The sequence below is a fragment of the Ornithodoros turicata genome, chromosome 10, assembly GCF_037126465.1.
Source record: "Ornithodoros turicata isolate Travis chromosome 10, ASM3712646v1, whole genome shotgun sequence".
NCBI lineage: Eukaryota > Metazoa > Arthropoda > Arachnida > Ixodida > Argasidae > Ornithodoros > Ornithodoros turicata.
Genome location: NC_088210.1, coordinates 3389045 through 3397330, shown reverse-complemented (window position 1 = coordinate 3397330; position 8286 = coordinate 3389045). Strand labels below are relative to the sequence as shown.

The following is an 8286-nucleotide window of genomic DNA, read 5'->3' as shown; positions in this document are numbered from 1 at the left end:
GAATTTTCCATGATTGCATGTCGAGGGACCTAGTAGGAAACCGAGCAGTCTGTCAACAATTGCATCACCCCGCGCCATCTGTTGAGGACGCATGTAATGCGGGCGCTTCCGGTCGCTAATTCGGCGAAAACGAAAATGGCGTTAGCATTTGTGACCACTTTCGTCGAGAGTGTCGAACTTCTTGAACATGAGTGCGCTGGAATTCCGCATTCGAGAACTATCGCTCACACAACTTCGGTTCGTGCGATAGCGTGCTGGAAAGTATGTTCTTCGCAGCAGAAGACTCCTCGTCCAGAGATTAATCGGAGTCACATTCGTCCTCACCAGTAGCTCACTGCGCCGTGAACATGGACTGGTTTGTGAAATTTACATGTATCAGGGAGAAACACTTGTGTAAGCCGAAACAAGCGCTGTTTTTTCGTCGTGCAGGTGTTCATGCGGGAAATGCAAACCGATGGATACCAAGGACCAGTGTTTTTGCTGCCGAGAGGTAGAGAATGCGTGTGAAGAGCAGAGACAATTGCATCACAACTGACGAATATTTCGAAATACTGTGCCTGGACACCGAAGTACTGCAAGTGTCTTTTACATACATCCGAGAAACTCAAGAGCATGGCAACATTCGCGTAAGCGCCGTGTGGTCTTTACGCGCTACTTGAACGGCAAACGGGACGGAAAACCCTTATTTCTGCAGGGAATTCCGTCATATCACTTGTCGGTTATTCACAGGGAGGATATGGGGTGCTGTGAGAAAGTACAATAGAAAGTATTCTTCCTCCGTGCGTCGTGCATGCTATTAGGGACGCTTTCCCCATCAGTGTACGGACTTGTAGAAACGTGTATATTGAACATGAGAACATGAGACATATTGAACATCTTTCATCTGTATATATTGATGTCAGCAGATTTTCATTTCTTGCTTGCTGCAAGTTTTTCTCGTTGCTTTTTCTTTGCAGTCACAGCATATTATAACTATTAGTTTGTTCCTGGAGGGTTAAGTAACCTGGGGGCATATCTGTATTTGTAGATTATACTCATGCCTTGTATATATATATGAGGAGTAAATAAGATAATTTTCATCAGTGTCACTCAGCTGAACTGTGTTCATAACCTTTTAATATACTTCTATTGACCAGATTTCCAAATGCCAAATAATATTTGAAGCGAGATTGGGATTTAACACTTAATTAACTCTGTTTTGCTAAAAGGAGTACTTGTAACTGATTCATTGTCATGTTACCAACTAACAATCGTAAAGAAGGACTTCAGGGCTGACTTCAAGTATTGCAATCTGGGTTCAAAGTTAACCACGCATCATTGGTGTGGGCAATAATACTCCAAATGGCTAAATAATTTATAGTGTAAGTTATCTGTTACTGTAATTGAGATGTATTTTTGTAAAGTACTTTTGACAGCCCTGCAAATTGAAAGTGGCTTCAGTGTACACGACAAACGCATCGTAACATTTAATTGACATATAATGTAAGAGCAGAAGCAACATTTTGCCACAACTCAAACTATAGGCTTCTTTTTTTATTGTCCAGGGATTTAGAAACACAGCAGGACTTCCTGCCCTCTGATGTTTTGACATGCTTGATAGAGTTGTAAAACCTGCAACAAAACTAACAAGAGAAGTATCAACAGTTTTGTCCTTACCTTTTAACAAGAAAGTGATATTTTACAATTTGTGCACTTTTGTGTTCTGTGTTAATGAAAAGGTTACAGGAACAATAGTGCTGCAGATAGATCCCACAATGACCTGTCATCTTGATGAAGATAACTTTTCTTCACGTGCGCTAAGTGAGAGAAAAGAAATGTACAATGAAAGTTGTACGAAAACAGCTAATCTACGTTGACTAAAATTGTATATATGTGGATGTCACCACATGTAGTTTCCATCCAAAAGTAGGACTAGGCAAGGTTGTTTGGTTGTTGTTGGTAGGTTGTTTGCATGTTGATGTGCTGTACCGCTATAGCACATCAATGTAGATGATTGGCAAACACAGTAGACAAGCGTGATGGCTGTAAACTCTCAATTGAAGATTTATTCAACACAACAAGAAACTGAAAGCATTAGTAGAAAAAAGGCAGTGCCAATCCAATGCATGGAGAACCACATTAATCTCTGAGAAGGTTGGATCGTGTGAACAATAAAGAGAAATGACAGTTGTGTTCGAGATAGGGGAACTGTGCAAATTTAGGACTAATATGATGCGGTAACCTTGCACGGCTCAAAGACAACGAACTTCCGCTGTTTCACTGGGAATTCAAGTGTAGAGGATGCATCTCTAGAAAATTAATTAGCGTTCCTTAGTCTACCTCAACAGGTAGTATTCCTCTACCCTTCAAAGAATATAGTAGTTCTCATCGGTTTCTTCTCTATACTGTTGACGTCATACTAATGTTCTGCACCTGTCCAAAGACTCCCAAAATGTCACAAACTCAGCAACACGTAAAAGATCTAGTGCTTCCATCTGTGCACTTTGCATACCTGTTTTCAGCTATTTCTGCCATGTCAAGTTGAGTTCCTGGATCACACACACACGAAGCAGTCTTGCGCCACTTCAACACTGGAAGGCCCCTAAAATTAAATTTGTTGATGTTGACAATGTTCAGCACGGGACAAGTAGGATAACATAAGTTAAATGGAATACGTCATCGCTATATTATAATTTGTACGTGTGTGAAACCTGTACATACCTAAGACGTTGTGTTGAACTCGTCACCTCGGTTAAGGAAAACCACTGGTTACAGAACGGCAATTTGCTTCGGACGTCTTCGCAATTCGCCTTCTACGGCATCTTCCTAGTCATCGGCAGCAAAATGAGCTCAGCACACTCGACACGACTGCTGTATCTAATAGCCGAGTGCTTCGAACCACATTCGTTTTCGCTCACTGTCCTGAGGAATCTCGTGCTAGAACACGCTCGTCGTCGAAGATGAACGAAGATGATCTCTGCATCCCCGAACACCAAAACTACGCCAGGCATATGTAGGCCTCTCTTATACGTGACACAGCAGCCACAGACATGTCATTCACTTCCATTTTCTGCTTCGCCGGACCAACACGACCACCCACGAAGTAGACAATAAACGCTATAACACACAGACGGCCTTGCAGATGGCGCGGCATATCGTAGCTCGTAGCGGCGAAGTAGCTGAATGCTTTATTAATGCTTTATCAATGTAGAAACTATGGAAGTGAGCGTCATTTTTAAAATGGCGTGTAGCTGTAAGATAATGTGCGTCAGCTTTGTTCTCTACAAAATTAACTCTCACGTGGTAAGGATTGACCAATCCCTGGGAGCCCTGGACTCGCAACCCAAGTTGCTCTTTTTCGCCGTTTGTTGGCAGCACCGTCCATGTTCTGGCAATCTTGAAAATATTTATACGTAAAAAGTATTCCGCAGTGAGAAGAAATGCTTTCTGTGTGTTATCAAACAACGACGTTGTGCATGATAGTGGGCAAAAATATGGGGGTTATTTTTCACCTTTCGGTCCCTTTAAGAAGTGCATAAACATCACGTGCAGAACAACACCTTTTTCTCAGGCATTCGCGAGCCCGGCATGTGGTTGAAGCATTCTTCTGCATAATGAGCTCGCGGTTCCGTGCCCTGCTGACGAAGATCAATGGCTTGCCTGTAAACGTAACACGGATGGTCCTTGCACGTTGTGCTCTACAGTCTACACAACTTTGTAAGCCACAAGGGGAACCAGATGCCTACGTCGCAAGCAACAGGGGGACTCGAGGACCTCGAGGGGTATTGTGGCAGGTCATCAGATGATGCTCGAACGATAAGGGACCTCTTCAGGGAATACTTCGTGAGTGAGCGTGGCGCCCTGCCCTGACAGGACAAGTACCTAGATGCACACTGAACGCGAGGATTACTTTTTTACTTGCCCTTGTGTAATTTGCACCATTGTCCCGTTGTCTGACACCAGCCTGTTGAATATCATTCCTTTGAAAGGTTGCTCAAGAGTGGTGTAATATGGGAACATCTCGTCTCTTACAGTACCACCACTGCTGTGTTCCGGGCCACCCACACTCGGCGGTTCTCCTGATTGACCTGGCGCAATGCCTCATCATTCTTGCCCTTCCTGGACACTCCATCATCACCAATCAGGACTCGTGTACACCGTCTTCTTTGGTCCCTGTGTATTGGGTAGTCCATCATTACCCTTAAAGAGTACCCTCAGAAGATTATCCTCCAAAATGAGTTGGAACTGTGTAAACTACAAGAGTGGTTCTGCATGGGGAGCAACTTTCTCTGTACTATATTCTACCTCACATTTTCCTCTTATTTAAACGTGTATACAGCCACATGTGTACACCATTGCCACTACCATTGAGCAAACACCACTTTTACGTTATTTGTGACTAGAGAAAGTGATTGCACAAAAGGCATAAAGGTGCTCATTTCACGCCTTGTCAACTTGAGTAAAACCCTGTTGTGGTCTGCAAGCGAACGAAAATAGGACAATGCTGTGTGCAGGCATCTATAGTAGGAACTAAAAACTATTCACTGCAAATTTTAGTATTTGCAGTTTTCTCTTTTTTATTCTTGGGTGAGGCTCAAAGTGTTACAAATTTAAGTACACAAGTGTTGTGATGCTAACCCAGCAAGCAGCATTTTTTTTTTTTTTTTGCAACGATTGGGTAACATTGTCCAAATGAAAAGTCAAGAAGTTGCAAGTATTTTCTGACCCAATTAACAACCATATGTGTGAACACTTATCCATGCAGAGAAAGCCATGCTTAGAGAGTGCACACTGGAAATACGCACCTTGAGATTGACACATTCTGTTTTGTTTGAAGTATGAGCTCTAGTATTTGTATCTTTAGAATGTCTTTTCGTAAGGGATCCAAGGTGCGGAGCTCTGACGCAACCTGCATGCTGAAGAAGTAGTCAGAGTCCAGGATATCATCTGGCTCGTTCAACACAGATATAGCTTTGCTAAGCATTGCTTGCGGTGTAGGAACTGTCTGTTCTTTTTTTTCATCCTGCACTTGAGCTCGGCAGCTTTTTCTTTTTTGGAGGTGGTTCCACTGACTCAGGATCTGGCTGCATTAGTACATACTGTAAGCTATTTGGTTGCTTGCTTGCCTCTCTAAAATAATGTGGTATAGGACAATTTACCTCATCCAATAGAATTTCACTTATACTTTCACTTGTTGTGTCATGGCTCGGAGTAACAGCCTCAGTGCATGATGCCTGACATGGGTTTTCTGCAGGGGGCTCGCATATATTGCCTCACTGTCGGCATCCTCTGTCGGGGTCCAACTGAGGCCAGTGACGTCCAGAGACGAAACCCCCTTTCTTGGTTTGTAGCAACCAGCTAAGAACAGCATCTCACTGTAAAGGTGCCATTTTGGGACATAGACCTAATTTGTCCCAGATCCCGATTTTCCCTCATTTGCTTTTGCGTGCTCCTTGAAGAAATATGTCCTCAGGTTGTTGAACTTTGCGAGTGCAGCCTTGGCTACAAAGGCTGCTACAAATATCGCATGCACAATGTACTGTGTTCAACTTTCTCACATGTTAAGGGAAGTAGTAGGAGCAATGTGTGTGTTGTTAGGTGGCTGTTGTGCTATGTTAACAAATGAATAAATGTCCTCTTACTACAGCAATAAGTTCATCTTCATAAGGTTAGTAATGTATCCACTAAACATGGATATCCAGTGCTTCAAAAAAGGGCATTGCATGCAACGTACATTTTTCCCTATGGAAGTTTAGTAAGAATGAACGAGGGCAGTGAGAAGCGAGAAAACTACAGTAGCATGCATGGGACGTTTTGTTATGTGTCCACGTACCATCGCAGCCCAACTCCTTTGCAATTTTTTCTAGCAGCCGTTGCCGCAACGCGCGATTTTTTTACTGCATGTGATTCACATCGTACAGGTTCTCCCGCTCACTAAAGAACCCGACGAGCGCTATCAGACGCTCAGTCGTCCACTCGAAGTTCGAGGCCTGCATATGAATCCTGTCAATTCGTATGATAGTCACGAATTTTACGCAAAACCTACCATATCTGCTGCAAACGCCGATGCAAGACACTGGTTCTGGTTTCGACGGCTACGTTGAGCGTTCCGGAGAAGGAGGAGCCAAAAGCCCCGGAAAATTTGAAATGTGACGCCAGAAGTCACGTGCCCCTGCTCGTCTCAGGATTGGCTGGTGCACGAGCAACTTCAGAATCTCCTTGGAGGTTTCAGACATATGTCGGAACAGTTCCCCTAGAAGTCGGCCCAGGACGCACATTTCCCCAGGGCGTCAGTCGTGACGTTGCCCACATACGTGAGGCCGACAACGGCAAGCCCTTTCAACATCACCACCACCACCATCCTTGGAGGTTTTCGGTCGGCGAGCGATTCGCAGCAACTCTGAGCAACTCGAGGTGCTGGAGGTTGCCGACTGTCAGCAACTCCAAATTTGCTCATAGTTGCCCCGTGTGAACCACTGATCTCGATTGTAAAAGGCTGGATCGCGGATGGGGAGCGCGAGCGTGAAGAAACCGGCCGCCATCTTACTGTACCCACAACAGTCGCCGCAGCGATCATGGCAACTTCTTGCAATTACGGTCGTACCAACCGTACTGGCAAGGTTACAGGGCCTAAATTTATACAGGTGAGTCAGTCTTCATCAAAGAATAAATAGGCGTCCAATCTGTATATTTACCCAGTCAACACAACATTGCAAATTCAACGCTGAAAACACGTTCAAAATCAACCATGTCAATGCAGGGTCGACGTTAACAATTAACGTTGATTCAACCGGGCTAATGTCACAGGCAGAAACGGGTTAAATTAACAGCGACCAGAACGCATATTCCACGTAACTGAAACGTAGTTTATGCGTGAATTCAACGTATACCAACGTTGAAAAGGTGGAATAATCAACAGCAAACTGACAACGTATAATTAACCTGCGATGAAAATGCAGATTACACGTAACTACATTTTTAATTATTATTGAATACATGTTATTTCTCGATGCTTTTATTTCACAAATAGGCATAATGTCCTGATAATAGTCGCAAATAATGACACAAGAATATGCTTGCCAAAAGGTTTTATTCTCCTTACATTTGATTAGCACTGCTACATTTTTCCATACTCTCTCTTGTGAACAATAAAGGCAGTTAACTGACCGTTCTAATAGTTGAAATGCACTAGAACCTCGCGGGAAGCCACGTCGTTTCGGCATCCAGGCTGTCTTCTTTCTTTGCGACTACGCCTGCATAAAAGAGAACACAAACAAAGCAAAAGATCAATTCGAACAGCTAAGAGAAAACTTACGTTATGTCTGTGTACAGGCTCGCCCTTTGCTCAACATCTGCCTTTCTTTCACGCATCGCTCTCTGTCCTGAAATACAAGTCACGATAATTATCACACGAATTTGAAACGGCCAACAACGCTGAAAAACAATTCAGGAGCCCACCATGTAACAGTCACCCTATTTGCACACTCTACAAATGTAAACACAATTATGAACAGAAATCCGACGTGCACATACCTGCGCTTTCTACGAATCACTCATAAAACGCACACACTGGACTTGCTAGCAGCGGCGATAATCTCTGAGCCAGCTTCCTGGTAGTAGAGAGGCCGCCGTAACCGTCATAACCGATTCGTATATCCCAGCAGTGCGAGTGAAACCTGTGCTTACCGATATCACAGTCACCAGCACAACCCGGTTCGAAACCAAAACAAGCCACGAAACAAAGAAGAAGGAGCCGCAAAAAAGAAATAAACTTGAAACGCCAGCATCAGTTAATGGCGGTTACGATCTGAGGAGAATGGCGTCTGGTGCGGCTTCCCCGATTCTCGCTTTGAAAGGAACTGACTTGAATTGGATCCTGGATGGGATTGGATTGGATAATGCAGTTGCTTTACGTATGATAAACCAACGTGATTTCTACGTGTGCAGTTTGCATGTGAAATCCTGAAGTAAAACTTGTGCAGAAACAACGTTGTTCGTTCTACGTTTTCAGTTACGTTAAATTGCAGCGTAAGTATCAACGCTGTCATAACGTGCTCCATTCCGCTGCTGGTATATGAGTGTTGAACCAGCGTTGAATTCCTGCATTACAATTCGCACGTTGAAATTTTACGTAAAATCTGCGTGAAATTCATGTTCTCAATTCACGTTTCACATTGTTCAACGATATTCAACGTGGATTTTACATTCTGTCAACCATGTGTGTTGACTGGGTAGTTGACCATTATGAAGTGTTTTTTTGCCCAAAACGAGCACTGGATGCAGGTTGCTTGATCGCTCTTCCGACGT

General features: G+C 43.7%; 1 long non-coding RNA gene across 1 annotated transcript; it reads right to left on the bottom strand.

The window, feature by feature from the left end:
* Positions 1–7050: 7050 nt before the first annotated feature.
* LOC135370078 (uncharacterized) lies at positions 7051–8050 on the bottom strand. Its single transcript, XR_010415204.1, has 2 exons — positions 7513–8050; positions 7051–7361 (listed from the first exon to the last, which is right to left on the bottom strand). It is a non-coding gene; the product is annotated as an uncharacterized LOC135370078 (long non-coding RNA).
* Positions 8051–8286: the final 236 nt, after the last annotated feature.